This window comes from Zalophus californianus, chromosome 11 (genome assembly GCF_009762305.2).
Source record: "Zalophus californianus isolate mZalCal1 chromosome 11, mZalCal1.pri.v2, whole genome shotgun sequence".
Taxonomy (NCBI): domain Eukaryota; kingdom Metazoa; phylum Chordata; class Mammalia; order Carnivora; family Otariidae; genus Zalophus; species Zalophus californianus.
In genome coordinates this window covers 65292742-65313285 of record NC_045605.1, presented here as the reverse complement: position 1 = coordinate 65313285, position 20544 = coordinate 65292742, and the positions used below count along the sequence as shown (strand labels likewise).

The following is a 20544-nucleotide window of genomic DNA, read 5'->3' as shown; positions in this document are numbered from 1 at the left end:
CTACTGCATAAGCATTGGGCCAAATAAGAAATCAAGCAGCAAATCAAATAATCTCAAATGAAGAAGAAAACACAATATTCTAAAACCTGGGATGCAGCAAAAGCAGATGTTAGGGTGAAATTCATGCTATAAATTCTTGTATTAAGAATAAAAGTAGGGTGCCTGGGTGGCTCAGTCGTTAAGCGTCTGCCTTCGGCTCAGGTCATGATCCCTGGGTCCTGGGATCAAGTCCCACATCCGGTTCCCTGCTCGGCGGAAAGCCTGCTTCTCCCTCTCCTGCTCCCCCTGCTTGTGTTCCTTCTCTCGCTGTGTCTCTCTGTCAAATAAATAAATAAAACCTTAAAAAAAAAAGAATAAAAGTAAAAATAAACAGCTTAACACTACACCACAAGGAACTAGAAAAAAGAAGAAACAGGTGAAATTTAGTAGAGGAAGGAAATAACAAAAATCAGAAATAAATAAAATAGAGACCAGAATAAACAATAACCTAACACTGAAAGTGATGACAATTTTTCCAAGAAACTAAACAAAATTGGTAATGCTTTAACTACATTAACTAAGAAGAAAGAGGGAGAGGACTCAAAAACCAAAGTGAGAAATGGAAGAGTAAATAATACAACAAATAACCACAGAAGTACATAGTGTGATAAAAGATTACTATACATAGGGCACCTGGGTGGCTCAGTTGTTAAGCATCTGCCTTCGGCTCAGGTTATGTATGATCCCAGGGCCCTGGGATCAAGCCCCACATCAGGCTTCCTGCTCAGTGGGAAGCCTGCTTCTCCCTCTCTCACTCCTCCTGCTTGTGTTCCCTCTCTCGCTGTCTCTCTCTGTCAAATAAACAAACAAAATCTTTAAAAAAAAGATTACTATAAATAATTATATACCAACAAATCAGTTAACTTAGAAAAAAACAGTTCCTAAAAATGCACAAATTAGCAAGATTGAATCATAAATCTTGAATCTTCTAGGAAATCTTGTTGGACCAATAACTAGAATGAAAAGTAGTTTAGGAATCAAAAATCTCACAGCACAGAAAAGCCCAAGACCACATGGTTTCACTGGTAAATTCTACCAAACATTTCAAAGAAATAATAACAATCTTTATTGGAATCTTACAAATAATGGAATAGAGGGAATACACTCAAAATCATTCCATCAGGCCAGTACTACCCTGATACCACAGCAAGATAAAAACAATACAAGAACAAAAAAGTTTAGTTTGTCTGATAGAACTATGCTATTCTGGCCTTCATTTGACATCCATTTGCATGATAAATGTTTCTCCACCCCCTCAGTTTCAATCTGCAGGTGCCTTTAGGTCTAAAATGAGTCTCTTATAGGCAGACTAGATGGGTCTTGTTTTTTAATCCATTCTGACACCCTGTGTCTTTTGATTGGAGCGTTTAGTCCATTAACAGTAATGTAATTATTGATATATATGTATGTATTGTCATTTTATTACTTGTTTTGTTGTTTCTGGAGATTTTCTCTGATCCTGTCTTGCCTTTGTCATTTTTTTTCTCTCTTTTGCACTCAAAGTGTCCCCTTTAATATTTCTTGCAGGGTTGGTTTAATGGTCATGAATGCCTTTAGTTTTTTTAGTCTGGGAAACTCTTCTCATTTCTTCTATTCTGAATGATAGCCTTTCTGGATAGAGTATTCTTGGCTGCAGATTTTTCCTACTCAGCACTTTGAATATATCATGCCACTTTCTGTGACCCCGAGGGTCCTGAGACCACACTGTCCCAGCAAGGGTTCCACCCCGTTTAGCCACTGGAGCGATGTCCCTCAGCAGAGCCGACTTCTAAAAGTTCCAATTTTGTGCTCTGCTGCTCTATCACTTGCCAGTATTAGCTGATGGGGGCTCCCTCCCCCGCCGTCTATCTTCCCGAATATTGCCTCGGATTCACTTCTCTGCACGTCCTACCTTCCAGAAAGTGGTCGCTTTTCTGTTCGGAGAGTTGTTGCTATTCTTTTCTTCAATCTCCTGCTGAATTCGTAGGTGTTCAGAATGGTTTAATCCCTATCTAGTTGAATTCCTGGGACCAGACGAAATTTAGGTCTCCTACTCCTCTGCCATCTTGCTCCCAACCAAACCATGTTTTGACTTTGTTCCTTTGTTCACCCAGGTTTCTTGTTCTGGAATGCCCATTAGCCTCTGATTTCCCCCAAATCTGGTGAACCTATCATTTAAGCCTCAGCTCAACTTGTATCTTTCATGCCATGCTCAGAGAGAAATGGCTGCTATCCTTGTCTCCTTTATACTCTTAACACAGCACTGATAATACTCTTTTGTAACATTTTAAACACATAATAAACTGAACTCTTGGTACATAATAAACAGAACATGTTTCAAGTGTCCAACTTGATAACATTTTTAACATGTGTGTACACCTATGAAACCATTACTACACTAAAGATAATGAACTTCACCCCCAAGTTTATTGGTACCTCTTTGTAACTCTTCTGTCTTCTCTTTTCTAAACCCTACCTCCCAGCCATCCTCAGGCAACCACTAATCTTTTTGTCACTATGGATTAGTAAGCATTTTCTAAATTTTATGTAAATGGGATCATGGTATGGAATTATGCAGTCTTTTCTTGCCTGCTTTTTTTTACTCAAATCATCATTTGAGACTCATCTGCTTTGTATCATGTATCAGTAATTCTCTAGTCTGGCTAGAGATTTACCTATTTTATTGAATTTCTCAAAGAACCAGTTTTTGAGATGCAGAAAAAGCTATTCTAAGAGGGAAGTTTATAGCAATACAGGCCTATCTCCTGAAGCAAGAAAAATCTCTTTTGTTATTGGTTTTTGTTTTGTTTTATTTTGTTGTTTTCTTCCTTCCTTCCTTTCTTAACATATAATGTATTATTTGTTTCAGGGGTACAGGTCTGTGATTCATCAGTCTTACACAATTCACAGAGCTCACCATAACACATACCCTCCCCAATGTCCATCACTGAGCCACCCCATCCCTCCCACCCACCTCCACTCCAGCAACCCTCAGTTTGTTTCCTGAGATTAAGAGTCTCTTTTGGTTTGTCTCCCTCTCTGATTTTGTCTTGTTTCATTTTTTCCTCTCTTCCCCATGATCCTCTGCCTTGTTTGTCAAATTCCCCACATATCAGTGAGATCATGTGATAATTGTCTTTCTCTGATTGACTTATTTCACTTAGCATAATACTCTGTAGTTCCATCCATGTCATTGCAAATGGCAAGATTTCATTTTTGATGGCTGCATAATATTCCAGTGTGTGTGTGTGTGTGTGTGTGTGTGTGTGTGTGTGTGTGTGTGTGTGTGTGTGTATCTCACATCTTTATCCATTCATCCATTGGTGGACATCTAGGCTCTTTCCATAGTTTGGCTATTGTGGACATGAAGCAAGAAAAATCTTAAATAAACAACCTAACCTTACACCAAAGAAGCTAGAAAAAGATAATAAGCAAAACGAAAGCTGGAAGAAGGAAGGAAATAATAAAAGATTAGAGCAGAAATAAATGAAATAAAGACTATAAAAAAATCCAATAGAACAGATCAGGAGCTGGTTCTTTGAAAAGATCAAGAAAATTGATAAATCTTTAGCCAGACTCACCAAAAAAACAAAAACAAAAAAAGACCGAAGAAGAAGAGAGAGGACTCAGAAATGACAGGAAAAATAACAACCAACACCAGAGAAATACAAAAGATTCTAAGAGAATATTTTTAAAAATTATATGCCAACAAATTAGGCAACCTAAAAGAAACAGATAAATTCCTAGAAACATACAACCTTCTAAAACTGAATCAGGAATAGAAAATTTGAACAGACTAATTACCAGCAATGAAATTGAATCAGCAATAATAATAATTAAAAAAAAAAAACCTCCCAACAAACAAAGCCCATGACCAGATGGCTTCACAGGCAAATTCTACCAAACTTTTAAAGAAGAGTTAATACCTATTCTTCTCAAACTATTCCAAAAAATTGAAAAGGAAGGAAAACTTCCAAATTCATTCTATGAGGCCAGCATTACCCTGATACTAAAACCAGATTAAAAACACCACAAAAAAGAGAACTACAGGCCAATATCCCCGAAGAACATAGATGCAAAAATCCTCAACAAAATATTAGCAAATCAGTCCAACAATACATTAAAAAATCATTCACCACAATCAAGTGAGATTTATTCTTGGGTTGCAAGGGCAGTTCAATATTCACAAATCAATCAATGGTGATTGATAAGGGAAAGGATAAGAACCATATGCTCATTTCAGTAGATGGAGAAAAAGCATTTGACAAAGTACAACATCTACTCATGATAAAAACCCTCAGCAAAGTAGGCTTAGAGGGAACATACCTCAACATAATAAAGGCCATATATGAAAAACCCACAGCTAACATCATAGTCAATGGTGAAAAACAGAACTTTTCCTCTATGGTTAGGAACAAGACAAGGATGTCCTCTCTCACCACTTTTATTCAACATAATACTGGAAGTTTTAGCCACAACAGTCAAACAAGGAAAAGGAATAAAAGACATCCCGATTGGTAAAGAAGAAGTAAATCTTTTATTATTTGCAGATAACATGATACTCTGTATAGAAAACCTGAAAGATTCCACCAAAAAAAATAAATAAATAAACTATTAGGAACTTACAAACGAATTTAGTAAAGTCACAGGATACAAAATCAATGTACATAAATCCATTGCATTTCTATACACTAATAAGGAAGCAAAAAGAGAAATTAAAGGAATAAACCCATTTACAATTGAGGTAATATAATAAGATAATAAAATGCCTAGAAATACACCTAACCAAAGAGGTGAAAGACCTGTATTCTGAAAACTATAAAATACTGATGAAAAAATTTGAAGGTGACACAAAGAAATGGAAAGATATTTCATGTTCATAGATTGGAAGAACAAATATTGTTAAAATGTCTATACTACCCAAAGCAATCTACACATTTACTGCAGGCCCTATCAAAATGCCAACAGCGTTTTTCACAACTATAAAAAACAATCTTAAAATTTGTATAGAACCACAAAAGACCTCAAATAGCCAAAGCAATCTTAGAAAAGAAAAACAAAGCTGGAGGCATCATAATCCCAGACTTTAAGTTATATTATAGAGGTGTAGTCATCAAGACAGTATGGTACTGGCACAAAAGCAGACACATAGATCAATGGAACAGAAGAATATAGAGCCTGGAAATAAACCCGCAATTATATGGTCAATTAATCTACAACAAATACAACAAAGGAGGCAAGAATATGCCATAGGGAAAAAAACAGTCTCTACAACAAATGGTGTTGGGAAAACCGGATAGCTGCATGCAAAAGAGTGAAACTGGACCACTGTCTTACACCATACACAAAATTAAAAGTGGATTAAGGACCTAGGGGCCCCTGAGTGGCTTAGTCAGTTAAATGTCTGCCATCAGCCCAGGTCATGATCCCAGGGTCCTGAGATCGAGCCCTGTGTCAGGCTCCCTGCTCAGTGGGGAGTCTGCTTCACCCTCTCCCTCTGCCCCACCCTGCTTGTGCTCACTTGCTCTCTCTCTCTCTCTCAAATAAATAAATAATCTTTTTTAAAAAATGGATTAAAGACCTAAGTGTGAAACCTGAAAACATAAAAATCCTAGAAGAGAATATAGGCATTGATTTCTCTGCCATTGGCTGTAGCAACATTTTTCTAGATATGTCTCCTGAGGCAAAGGAAACAAAAGCAAAAATAAATTATTGGGACTATATCAAAACAAAAACCTTCTGCACAGCAAAGGAAACAATCCACAAAACTAAAAGACAACCTACTGAATGGGAGAAGATATTTGCAAATGACATATCTGATAAAAGGTTAGTATCTAAAATATATAAAGAACACAACACCAAAAACCAAATAATCCAATTAAAAAATAGGCAGAAGACATGAACAGACATTTCTCCACAGAAGACATACAGATGGCCAACAGACACATGAAAAGGTGCTCAATATCACTCATTAGGAAAATGCAAATCAAAACTATTATATCACCTGACACCTGTCAGAGTGGCTAAAATCAAATACACAAAGAACAACAAGTATTGGTGAGGATGTAGAGGAAAAGGAACCCTCTTTGAGTTTCAGACTCAAAAGATAAAAGATGAAAGACAAGATCTCTTGTCTTTTATCTATGACTCATTTTTTAAAAAACACTTTATTTCCTAGTTCAAAATCTTCTGTTTTTTAGCCTGCAGAGATTGACATTTTTGGTTGTCCTAGAAGGAATTTAATGCATTGGCTTATTATCCCCTGCCATAAATTTTCTAAATTATATTTCAAAAATTGGAATAAAAACTCGGATGGAGTAGGAGGAGGAGGAAAAAGGAGGAAAAATCAGTTTCCATAACTTTGGGTCTATAAGACCCAGATATTAAAGGTATTACCGTCTAATGCAGCATTACTTAAGATGGTGCATAAAACTAGATACCAAGTACATGAAATGTAGCTAGGAGAAAAAAAATTGAGATGGACAGGGGCACCTGGGTGGCTCAGCCAATTAAGCATCTGCGTTTGGCTCAGGTCATGATCCTGGGGTTCTGGGATTGGGCCCCACTGCTTCTCCCTCTCCCTCTGCTGCGCTCTCTCTCAAATAAATAAATAAATAAATAAATAAAATGTTTTTAAAATTTGATATGGGCTGTGAGTGTGAAATACACACTGGATTTTTTATTGTTATGTTAATCACCATACATTACATCATTAGTTCTTGATGTAGTGTTCCATGATTCATTGTTTGTACATAACACCCAGTGCTCCAAGCAGAACGTGCCCTCCTTAATACCCATCACCAGGCTAACCCATCCCCCCACCCCCCTCCCCTCTAGAACCCTCAGTTTGTTTTTCAGAGTCCATCGTCTCTCATGGTTTGTCTCCCCCTCCGACTTACTCCCCTTCATTCTTCCCCTCCTGCTATCTTCTTCTTTTTCTTTTTTCTTAACATATGTTGCATTATTTGTTTCAGAAGTACAGATCTGTGATTCAACAGTCTTGCACAATTCACAGCGCTCACCATAGCACATACCCTCCCCACTGTCTATCACCCAGCCACCCCCTACCACTCAGCAACCCTCAGTTTGTTTCCTGAGATTAAGAATTCCTCATGTCAGTGAGGTCATATGATACATGTCTTTCTCTGATTGACTTATTTCACTCAGCATAACACCCTCCAGTTCCATCCACGTCGTTGCAAATGGCAAGATCTCATTCCTTTTGATGGCTGCATAATATTCCATTGTGTATATATACCACATCTTCTTTACCCATTCATCTGTCGATGGACATCTTGGCTCTTTCCACAGTTTGGCTATTGTGGACATTGCTGCTATAAACATTGGGGTGCACGTACCCCTTCGGATCCCTACATTTGTATCTTTGTGGTAAATACCCAGTAGTGCAATTGCTGGATCATATGGTAGCTCTATTTTCAACTGTTTGAGGAACCTCCATACTGTTTTCCAGAGTGGCTGCACCAGCTTGCATTCCCACCAACAGTGTAGGAGGGTTCCCCCTTCTTTCAGGAAACGAAACAAGTCGTTTCCTGACTTGTTAATTTTAGCCATTCTGACTGGTGTGAGGTGGTATCCCATGGAGGTTTTGATTTGGATTTCCCTGATGCCAAGCGATGTTGAGCACTTTTTCATATGTCTGTTGGCCATTTGGAAGTCTTCTTTGGAAAAATGTCTGTTCATGTCTTCTGCCCATTTCTTGATTGGATTATTTGTTCTTTGGGTACACACTGGATTTTGAAGACTTCATTTGAAAAAGCGTAAAATGCCTCAATGGTTTTTATATTGATTACAAGTTGAAATGATTGTACTTTAGGTATATTGGGTTAGATAAAATATTACATTTAATTTTACCTATTTCTTTTTACTTTTTAAAAATCAGACTACTGGGCAATTTTAAATTATTTGTATGATTCACATTAAATTTCTGTCAGACATTGCTGTAGAATCCCATACTCAAACCTCAGCCCAAGACATAAGTCCTGCTTCACTCTACCTACGTTCACTTTAAAGACTGGTTTTGAAAAAGAATAATTGAGAACAAAAAAGTCTTCCAGAGGTTTCTCAGTGATGCTATTTATTTATTTATTTTAAGATTTTATTTATTTGTTTGACAGAGAGAGAGACAGTGAGAGAGGGAACACAAGCAGGGGGAATGGGAGAGGGAGAAGCAGACTTCCCGCTGCACAGGGAGCCCAATGCGGGGCTCAGTCCCAGGACCCTGGGATCATGACCTGAGCTGAAGGCAGACACTTAACAACTGGGCCACCCAGGTGCCCCAGTGATGCTTTTTAATAATGGAATTAGCACAAAACTCATCCCAAGCTACTAAACTTTCTGGTCTATAACTCTGTGTTGCCTCACACTTTACACTTTAGTGAAATTCATGTAGCTTGGATCTTACCGCAATGTTTAGGTGAACTTTAGGCAGGCATTTGGCACCAGGAGTTAGAGATGCACTCTTAAAAGGGTGATGAAAATCAATTAGTACAGACACTTGGCCAGTAAGTTGGAATATTCGAAAAGGTCACTGCTACATCCCTCCTCCTGCAGCTCACAGCATGACCTCCATGTGCAAGGAGCCAGAATAAAAAATGGTAAAGATTTACAACCTGTTTTATAGTCAGGAAGATGTGCCCCGTTTCATTCTTCAAGGTTACTGAGCCTTTCACAGGTTCAAATTTCACAACCATAGTATACAGTTGCCATTATATTCCTGTGCATTAAGAATACAAATCAAAACCATAGTAGGATACAACCTCAAACCAGTCAGAATGGCTAAAATTAACAAGTCAGGAAATGACAGATGTTGGCGAGGATGCGAAGAAAGGGGAACACTCCTACGCTGTTGGTGGGACTGCAAGCTGGTGCAGCCACTCTGGAAAACAGTATGGAGGTTCCTCCAAAAGTTGAAAATAGAGCTACTCTGTGACCCAGCAATTGCACTACTGGGTATTTACCCCAAAGATACAAATGTAGTGACCTGAAGCACCTGCTTCACTTCATACAAATGTAGTGACCTGGGCACCTGCACCCCAATGTTTATAGCAGTAGTGTCCACAATAGCCAAACTATGGAAAGAGCCCAGATGTCCCTCGACAGATGAATGGATAAAGAAGATGTGGTGTGTGTGTGTATATATATATATAATGGAATATTATGCAGCCATCAAAAAATGAAATCTTGCCATTTGCAATGATGTGGATGGAACTAGGGGGTATTATGCTAAGCGAAATAAGTCAATCAGAGAAAGACAGTTATGATATGATCTCACTGATATGTGGAATTTAAGAAACAAGGGAGAGGATCATAGGGGAAGAGAGGGAAAAAATTAAACCAGATGAAACCAGAGAGGGGGACAAAGCATAAGAGACTCTTCATCTCAGGAAACAAACTGAGGATTGTTGGAGGGGAGGGGGTTGATGGACACTGGGGAGGGTATGTGTTGTGGTGAGTACTTGGGTGTTGTGTAAGACTGATGAATCACAGACCTGTACCCCTGAAACAAATAATACATTATATGTTAATAATAAAAAATAAATAAAATTTAAAAAAAAGAATTATATTTGGTGGGACACCTGGGTGGCTCAGTCAGTTAATTGTCTACCTTCAGCTCAGATCATGATCCCAGGGTTCTGGGATCAAGTCTCGCATCGGGCTCCCTGCTTAGCGGGGAGCCTGCTTCTCCCTCTGCCTGCAGCTCCCCCTGATTGAGCGCTTTCTCTCTCTCTCTCTCTCTCTCTCTGAAAAATAAATAAAATCTTAAAAAAAATAATTATATTTGGACTAAAATATCATAGCCATATTTTGGGGGAGTCTCATCTCCCCCTAAAGTCTGTCTCACAGTTGCAAAACTTCTTCCATTTGATTTAAATTTCTCAGGCTCTCCATTGTGGAATGCAGCTCTGGCCTTATCTGTGTTGTTGTTGTTGTTGTTTACAATTAGGGTATGTTTCAGAGCAAGTTTTGCAGTTTGAGGAATGACTTTTCTATCAGTAATGCATCAGAAAATTGTTCAGCCAAGATTTTGACCACTGCCGTGGTCTCATGAGGCATTTCTCGTTAGAGATGAAGTAATGTAATTTTAAGGACACTCTTTCCTAATGTGGCCTGTCATGAGCACGTTTTGAGCCTAACATTGTGTTCTGTAAACTTCATGCAACTAGCTTCTGGAATCTACCCTTGTAGCCAAAGTATTTGCAGAGGGTATTTGTCTAGATAGCTGCAAAAAGGGTGCCTGGGTGGCTCAGTTGGTTAAGCAACTGCCTTCGGCTCAGGTCATGATCCTGGAGTCTCAGGATCAAGTCCCGCATCGGGCTCCCTGCTTAGCAGGGAGTCTGCTTCTCCCTCTGACCTGCCTCCCTCTCATGCTCTCTCTCTACCATTCTCTCTCTCTCTCAATAAATAAAAATCTTAAAAAAAAATCTTACTTAGCTGCAAAAAGAGGCATTCCCTTTCTTGATGAATATTTAAATAATTGAACCAGTTGAAATCATAAATGGCACTTAACAGGGTTTAGACAAAAAAATAAAAATAAGTGTCATTAGAAATCACTGAGTCCAAACTGTTTTCTAGGTGAAGAAACTAAGGTCCAGAGAGGTAACATGATTTGCTTAAGACCACAGCAAAGGTAGTGGCATATTATGGATAAGAATATGGTTTAATAATATCTTTAATCATGTCTCTGCATAAATAATAAACTGGTATTATGGGGGTAAAAAAGAATATGGTCTAATGATCATCCCTGTTCTTTTTCCAGTATACTACACATGGTCTTTAAACAATAAAGTAGTGTTTGGTCTATGACCATAATAACGTTTCTTCAAATTTATTTAAGGAAATTTTTAATTCATTTAAATAAACATAAACTAGTTCAATGTTGGAAACTTCTCTTGAGGCAAAACAATGCTTTTCATAAAATCAAAATCAGTGGGCCTCGTTTCCAATGCAAAATATGCATTGGTTGCCGTGTTCAGCTTTATATTTAAAACACTACAGCTAAAACCATATGCAAACTAACAACCATTAACTAATGGCATATAGGAGGAAACAATTAGAGATGTGAAAGGAGAGAAACGAATCCAAAGAAACTATTCATCTTCCCGTTCAGCTTAAATGCCCTTCATTCATAAAGCCTTCTTTGATTGCTATGGCAGAATCACTTCCTATTCTATGCTCCCATAACACCTTTTTCTACTTCTAGTGTGGCATGTTAAACACGTTGATTTGCATTAGGTCATGTTAGGCCTACTTGTCTATTAGTTTCATTAGTTTGTAAGCCCCTTGAAGACAGACTAACTCTAATGATTGGTCCCATATGTAAGTTTTCACTTTGTAGGCCCATATTTATTGGTTGAAAAATGAAGATGTAAGTATAAACTAAGATAAACTTTTTTTAAAAAAACTTAGATTTTATTTTTTTAATGAATTTATTTTAGGGGGAGGGGCAGAGGGAGAGAGAGAGAGAATCTTAAGCAGACTCTGTGCTGAGCATGGATCCCGATGCAGGGCTCCATCCCAGGACTCTGAGATCATGACCTGAGCTGAAATCAAGAGTTGGCCGCTTAACCAACTGAGCCACCAAGGTGTCCCTAAACACTTAGATTTTAGTGTAAAGAATTTGGTGTGAGTTACTTTAAGCAAATGTAGAGTAATTTGAGTAACAATATATTTCACACATTCACATGAGTCTAAAAATCAAGTCGGATATAGCCGTATTTATCTAAAATGGTTCAAGGTCGTATCAGAAAGGACAATATTGGTACACTACAGGCCACTGATTTTCAAAGTTTAGCATGCATTAGAATAACTGGAGAACTTGTTAAAACACAGATTGCTGGTCTCCGCACCTAGATTTCTGACTCAGTAAATCTGGAATGGAGCCTGAAAATTTTCATATATAACAAGTTCTAAGATCACACCTGTACTGCTGGTCCATGGCCAACATTTTATGAACTAGTATTATAGGCAGATAGACTAAGAAAAGAATAGAGGCAAACTGAAGCAGAGAAAGAGGGAAGTAGGAGCAATGTACACATTGAGTCAGATGATTAAGGGTAGGAGCAGTTGTGGAGCCCTGACCCAGCACCAAAGCATTAAGAAGACATGTCCTCTCTCCACTTCCTACTTCCCTGATTAGGATGCCCTTGTCCTGATAACTGGACATTCTCAAAAGTACTCTTTACCCACCAATCAGTTTTGTTTCATCAAATTGGCCTCTTTCTGCAGCTAGTCTTTTAAAACCAATACTTTGAGGGACTACTTAGTACCCAGCACTAAAATCTTAAGGAGAAAAAAAATAATATCATAAAGAGCTCTTAGATAATGTCTCTTTTCTTTCTTGGAAAGAAATAAAAACTTCATTACTCAAGGAGGGGAGAATATAATCATCTCTATTCTGTTTACAAAATCCCTTTAGGTTTATGCTGTGAAAGACCAGGCAGGGCTTTTTTTGTTTGTTTTTATTTTTTATTGGATATAATTGACATACAATATTATATTAGTTTCAGATGTACAATATAACAATTTAATATTTGTATATATTGCAAAAGGATCACCCTAGTAAGTCTAGTTAACATCCATCACCACACACTGTTAGAAATTTTATTTCTGTGATAAGAACTTCTAACATCTATTCTCTTAGCAACTTTCAATTATACAATACACTATTATATCCCATGACTTATTTATTTTATAACTAGAAGTTTATACCTTTGACCTCCTTACCCATTTCACCCACTCTCCCATACTTAACTCTGGGAACCACCAATCTGTTCTCTTTGTCTCTGAGTTTGGTGTTTTGATTTCTTAAAATTCTGCATATAAGTGAGATCATAGAATATCTTTCTCTGTCTGACTTATTTCACTTAGCATAATACCTTTTGGTTCCATCCATGTTGTTACAGATGACGAGACTTTCTTCTATTTTGTGGCTAATATTCCATTATGTATATATATACATTTTCTTTATCCATTCATCCACTGATGGGTACTTAGGTTGCTTTCCTACTTTAGCTATTGTAAATAATGCTGCAGTGAACATGGGGGTGCATATATCTTTTCAAGTTAGTGTTTTCATTTCCTTTGGATAAATACCCAGAAGTGAATTGCTGGATCATATGATACCGCTATTTTTAATTTTTTGAGGAAACTCCGTACTGTTTTCCATAGTGGCTGCATCAATACACATTCCTACCTAAGGGTTCCCTTTTCTCCACATCCTTGCCAACACCTGTTATTTCTTGTCTTTTTGGTAATAGGCATTCTGATATCTCACTGTGAGATGATATCTTGTTGTGGTGTGAGATCGTATCTCAGTGGTTTGAATTTGCATTTCCCCGATGATTAGTGATGTTGAGCATGTTTTCAAGTGGCTGTTGGCTATCTGTGTATCTTTGGAAAAATGTCTATCCCAATCCTCTGCCCATTTTTTAATGAGACTTTTTTGTTGTTGTTGTTGTTGAACTGTATGAGTTCTTTTTATATTTTGAGTGGTGAGCCCTGATTGGATATATGATCTTTAATACCTTCTCCCATTCAGTAGGTAGCTTTTTCATTTTGTTGATGGTTTTCTTCCCTGTATAGAAGCTTTTTAATTTGATATAATCTCACTTGTTTATTTTGCTTTTGTTTGCCTTTGCCTTTGAGTTGTTTTGTTTTGTTTTTTTTATGTTTTTATTTAAATTCCAGTTAGTTAACATACAGTGTAATATTAGTTTCAGGTATATAATAAAACAATTCAAGACTTCTGTACAACACCTGGTACTCATCACAGCAAGTGCACTGCTTACTCTCCATCATCTGTTTAACCCATCCCCCCACCCACTACCCTTCCAGTAACCATCAGTTTGTTCTCTCTAGTTAAGAGTCTGTTTCTTGGTTTGTCTCCCCCTCTCTTTTTTTTCCCTTTGTTCATTTGTTTTGTTTCTTAAATTCCACATATGAATGAAATCATATGGTATTTGTCTTTCTCTAACTTATTTTGCATAGTATAATACTCTGGAGTTCCATCTGTGTCATTGCAGATGGCAAGATTTCATTCTTTTTTATAGCTGAGTAATATTCGTGTGTGTGTGTGTGTGTGTGTGCACGCACGTGTGTGCGCACCCACCACATCTTCTTTATCTATTCATCAGTCAACAAACACTGTTGCCTTTGCCTTTGGAGTCAGGTACTAAATGTCATAGAACATACCATCTATGTTTTCTCTTAGGAGTTTTATGGTTTCAGGTCTTACATTCAGGTCTTTAATCCATTTTGAGTTGATTTTTTGCATATGATATAATTAGTGGTCCAGTTTCATTCTTTTGCAGATGGCTGTCCAGTTTTCCCAGCATCATTTATTGAAGACACTGCCCTTTCCCCATTGTATATTCTTGGCTCCTTTGTCATAAATTAATTGACCCTGTATGTGTAGGATTATTTCTGGGCTTTCTAATCTGTTCCACTGATCTGTGTTTCTGTTTTTATGCCAATACCATACTGTTTTTATTACTGTAATTATGTAATATACTTTGAAATCAGAGTAATGAATCCAACTTTATTCTTCTTTCTCAAGATTACTTTGTCTATTTGGGATTTTTTGTGATTCCATACAAATTTTAAAATTGTTCTATTTCTATTAAAAATATCATTGGAATTGTGATAAGAATTACATTGAATCTAGATTATTTGGGTTTTATGGGCATATTAACAGTACTAATTCTTTCAATCAGTGAGCACAGAATTTCTTTCCATTTATTTGTCTTCAATTTTTTTCATCATTATCTTATAGTTTTCAGTGTACAGGTCTTTCACCTCCTTCATTAATTCATTTATTTTTAGGTATTTTATTTTTCAATCGCTTCTCAGCCTTTTGGCTAAGATCAAGTGTAGTATCTGTTCTATCAGTTTATTCTTTTTCATGCACCTGTAAATGGCATTGTTTTCTTATTTTTTTTTCCTGGTAGTTTGTTTTTAATGTATAGAAACAACAGATTTTTTCTATATTGATTTTGTATCCTGCAACTTTACTGAATTTGTTGATTAGTTCTAACAGTTTGTGGTAGAGGATTTTCTGCATATAATATTATGTTGTCTGTGAACAGTGATAGTTTTACTCCTTCCTTTCTGAATCTGATTCCTTTTACTTATTTTTCTTGCCTAATTGCTCTGGCTAAGACTTCCAGTACTATGTTAAATAATCATGGCAAAAATGGGCATCCTTGTTTTGTTCCTGCTGTTAGTATGAGTAGATGTTTAGAGTTGTCTTAGAGTATGATGTTAGCTGTGGGCTTGTCCTAAATGGCCTTTATTACTTTGAGGTATGTTCTCTATATAACCACTTTGTTAAAAGTTTTTATCATGAACAGATGTTAAATTTTGTCAAATGCTTTTTCTGCATCTATTGAGATGATAATATGATTTTTATCCTTCATTTTATTAATGTGGAATAACACCCTGATTTGCAAATGTTGAACCATTCTTGCATCCCTGGAATAAACCCAACTTAATCATGGTGTATAATTGTTTTAATGTATTATTAAATACAGTTTGCTGGGCCGCCTGGGTGGCTCAGTCAGTTAAGCATCTGCCTTCAGCTCAGGTCCTAATCCCAGGGTCCTGGGATCAAGCCCCACATCGGGCTCTCTGCTCAGCAGGGAAACTGCTTCTCCCTCTCTCTCTGCCTGCTGCTCTGCCTGCTTGTGCTCTCTCTCTTTCTCAAGTAAATAAATAAAATCTTTAAAAAAAATAAATACAGTTTGCTAATTGTTTGTTGAAGACTTTTCATCTGTGTTCATCAGGGATATTGGCCTGTAATTTTCTTTTCTTACGCTGTCCTTATCCAGTTTTGGTATCAGGGTAATGCTGGCCTTGTAAAATGAGTTTGGAAGGGCTCCCGTCCCTTCTATTTTTTGGAAGATTTTGAGAAGGATTAGTACTGATTCTTCTTTAAATGTTTGGTAGAATTCACTAGTGAAGCCATCTGGTCCTGGACTTTTGTTTGTTGGGAGATTTTTGATTACTCATTCAATCTCCTACTAGTCTGTTCACATTTTCTATTTTTCATGACTCAGTCTTGGTAAGTTGTATGTTTCTAGGGTTTAAATAGCAGACTAGGTTTTATACATTTATATACTAAGGCATATATGTGCTAATTAATCATATGTTTTCTTATGCTGGTTCTTAGAGGGTCCATATTAGGTCTTATAAACTACACCCAAAACTGATAGCTCTGCTCTGTACAAGAGCTTGGCCTGGCTCTTGCCTTTTCCTTCTATACCCTCAGCCCCCTACTCCTGTCTGAAGCTTGGTCACCTAACTTAGAATAAATTCTTTTTCCTTCCCAAGCCTGCCTGTCTTTTCACGGAAAAAAAAAAAAGTCCTGATCTCCCTTCTCTAACGAGGAGTCCTCTCTTTTTTCTAGTAACTTTGTGACTCATTTTCTCATGTCCAATACTTTTGCAGTCCCTACAGTCCTTTTTTTCTGGAGTAGTTATAAGCTAGCCAAATACTGTCTATTTTGTGTTTCTGTGTTATTTAGGAAAATTACACCCAGAAAGAGTCTGGTTGTTTAAAAGAATTCCAGCCAATGGTGTAATTTGTTTTTACCTAAGATAGCAGTAAGAATTAAGTATCTGGATGATTGTTAGTTTCAAACTCTTATAACCTTTTGAAAATACCATGACTCTGTGTGTGTTCATTCCAGAAGTTTTGTGGAAGAAACATACATAGTTCTCTAAAATGTTTAATTAAAATCAGAAAGAGAAATTCATAGGCTGTCATGCCAGTCATTTGACAGACAAACTTTAGTGTTCCAAAATAAAAAACAGTTTCTACCTGAGATTTAAGGCCCAAGGTGTATGTCACTAATATTTACACAATTTTGAGCCTAAAGAGTTATCCATGATTGCTGCATTCCCCTAATACACCTGCCTCCTTACTGAATTTTATTTCCTATTTCCTCAGTGACTATAGGACTAGATAAGACACTAATTCATTTTCTAAAAGGAATGAAGAAGAAGCTTTTTCAAATCTTGCTGGAAAACCATGTAGCTAGGAAATGTGAAGGAAAAGATATTAAAATATTCAAACAGTGATGGCCTAGAGAAACTTCTAGAAATTGTGAATTCTAGAATGTCCTGATTATGGGCTCCTGGTCACTTACCTCCACACATTTACTTCCAGTCCCCTCCTAAAACACAACTAAAAGTCATAGTAGACAGATTTTTTTAAAGATAAACATAAATCTCCAAGGACAAATAAAACAGGTAAATGTCAGCAAAAAAATTCTGGAAGACAGAAAACAAATGGACAAGTGGTTAAGTGATTTAACAGACATGAGAAAGCTAAATTAGGAGCATGAGAAGAAAGCAGAAAAACATTCTGATTTCTATAGCAGAACGCCCCCCAAAACTCAGAAATCGGTAGGAGTAAAGAAGTTATGGCCATGGTGAAAGTCCCAATAAAGGTAGTGACTATGAAGATGAGGGAACACATGACAAATGTGGTGAAGACAGAATTATCAGCATTTGATTCAGTTTCAAGAGCGCAGTGATTATATAACTGTTTAATTCACAACCCCTAGCACAAAGCACCTAGTTTAACTAAAGTTATGTTGGATGGATAGATGGAAGGAAGTTTCCGTTGGAAGCGTCAACTTGGTATCTGATTGAATGTGAGAGTATGATGTGATCAATTTCTGGCTAGGTGCTGAATAGATGCTGGTCCTTTTTACCAAGACAGTGTAGAAGGATATCAGCCTTGATGAGGGTGAAGGGTAGGAGATAGTTCAGTTTAAGATATATTGAATTTGAGGTATTTGCATGGTGTCATATTGGAGGTGTCTTGTCAGCTGGAGCTGAGGAGGGTTGTCTAGGCTGGAAATACAAATTTCAGTGGCACCTTATGCCATAGAAATGGTCGAGCCAGCCAATGAAAAGTAGGTACTGTAAGAGAGGAGATCTAAGGATGAAAAAAGAGCTGAGAAATACATTTAGAGGTTTGGCAGAATAATAAAAACCTATAAAGGATATTGAGATGAAAGGATCATAGATGTAAGAGGAGAAAAGATGTAAAAGGAAAAAGTAGAGTCATGGAGGCCAAGGAAGGAAATTAGTTTAAGAATAAAATGACTACTTTAAAAAAAGTTAAATCGTATGAGTAAACATATAATTAGTGATTAGGAAAAATATGAAGTATAGACACCAAATGTTAACATTGGTTGTTTAAGCATTGTGGAATTTATCACGAAGATGTTTTTCTTTCTTTTTACTTACCTGTATTTCATATGTCTTTTGTAATGAGATGGAAGGTTGTGCGTTTTGGTGTTTTTTGGCTTTTTTTTTTTAGGGAAGTAGTTTAGAAAAAAAAAAAGCATGTGTTTAATCTTAACAAATGGTATAGAGGTTAAATTAAATGTCTAAACATAATCCATTTGGTTAGCAAGTAAGAGGTTATTGTTGTTGACCTTTGCCAGTGAAAGTGGGGGTGGGGGTTCAGAAAGCCAAAGCCAATCTGGAGGGGGTTGATCCTCTGGCCAGGGTCTAGTTTTATGTTGTCATTAAGAAATAAGTGCAGAACTCATACATTGTTTTCTTAGGATTCCCAGGGCTGCTTTCATGTTACTATCCTAACCGTATGTAACACTTCACATTTTACTGTCTGTCTTATCAGTGCTTTAGAAAAAAAAAAAATTTAACCACAGACTTGACAATTCCTTACCTATTTATCTTTAAGGATGGTTAGATGTGGTTAATTAAGTCTAACTTTCATGTATTTCATTCATTGTATGGAATCTGCTTTTGACTTTCAAAAAGATTTTCATAAATACTGTTGCTGAGCAATTATAGTCTTACCATTTCAGAATATTCTTGAAACTAAGAGCTAAGTAAGGTTTTTCTGATCTTATTATTTTCACAATGTAGACCATGTAGAAAATTATCTCTAGTTATTTATGATAATTGGTTATATAAGTATTTTATTTTATCTTTTGTTAATATTATAAAGGTAGCATAATGGTAACTTATGGATTTAAAATACTAAAAAGAACTGTTGGTTTTTCTTTATAATTACACTTACATACATGAAGGCTTTTCTAATGTAGAAGACTTTTTTCAATAGGTTTTATTTCTTTATTAGCCATTCTAAATATGACAGATTAGGGGCGCCTGGGTGGCTCAGTCGTTAAGCGTCTGCCTTCGGCTCAGGTCATGATCCCAAGGTCCTGGGTTCGAGCCCCATATCGGGCTCCTTGCTCGGCAGGAGGCCTGCTTCTCCCTCTCTCCCTCTCTGAGCTTATGTTCCCTCTCTCGCTGTGTCTCTCTCTGTCAAATAAATAAAATCTTTTTAAAAAAATAAATAAATAAATAAATAAATATGACAGATTAGCCATTCTAAGTATGGCAGACTTATAATTTACTTTCTTTTTTCCTCCCAGGAACTTACTTAAAATATCTCTTTTGGGGGGGAGAGGGGCAAAGGAAAGCAAACAAAAAATACAGTATAAAAGCTACCTTGAAACTATGTAAACTATATTAATTATTAATGTTATCTCTTCACGGTTAAGTCCACCAGCTTCTCTTTGCTTTGAAGATAGAGGAAGCTGTTTATCACTTAGAATTTCTTTTTGAAGCATTCTGTTTCCTTGGCTTCCATGATGAAACGTTTCCTACATATCCTCCTACTTCCCTGGCCAGTCCTTTTCCATCTTGGAAAGCTTATCCTTCTCCAGTTGGCTTTTAATTTGTAAAGCCTTACATTCCTTTTTTGTCTCATTCTATATCTTCTCAAAGATTGATCTCTTCCATACCCACAACTTAACTTGCAAATTTGTTTCTCTCCCCCAAACATTGCCTCTGAGCTCTACACCCAAATATCCAGCTTGCTACCTGGTATCTCATTTTCATGTCTCAAAGACACTTCAATTTCAGTTACAAACTGAACTTATGATATCTGTTTTCTCTACCCCTCAACCCTAAAAACCTGATCCCTTTTCATTATTCCCAGTCTTGGTAAATGTACCACCATTGATCCAGTTACATAAACCAAAACCTATGACATCCTTGACGCCTCATCTCCAACATCAAGTTATGTTGATTTTTACTTCATAAAAATCTTTTAACTCAATCCACTTCTCTCTGCCAAAATGATGACTCTTTTCTTATCTGCTGGTCCCTGGGCATTAGGAGTCAAGTGCCTTGGTGACAGGTATAGTTTATAGATTAATGAGATTCTTGTTTTGTCCCCTGGTAGAAATATTCCTCCTTTGAGGACTGGAACTGCTAACCTTGCAGAGCTCAGAGTTATATTAATGGAAGGTGCAAATTCTCCAAGTGGGTCACTATGTATGATGAGAAGCAGTCAGGGCTTATAATTCCTGGATCTCCTACAGAGCCCTTTATTGCTCTGAACCCCACTCAGAGCTGCAGCTTTTTGCATCATGTGGTATGAGCTAGAGCAGTAGTCCCAGATGTAGAATATGCTGCCTGCATAACCTGAAGAGGGCTATCAGAAGTTGTGCTTCCTTCC

At 37.0% G+C, this 20544-nt stretch overlaps 1 protein-coding gene and 1 pseudogene across 3 annotated transcripts in view; both read left to right on the top strand.

Annotated features, from left to right (window-relative positions):
• Window positions 1–20544, top strand: part of SBF2 (SET binding factor 2) — a 474770-nt gene that overhangs the window by 333869 nt on the left and 120357 nt on the right. The window lies entirely within an intron of this gene.
• LOC113915644 lies at window positions 14875–14949 on the top strand (annotated as a pseudogene).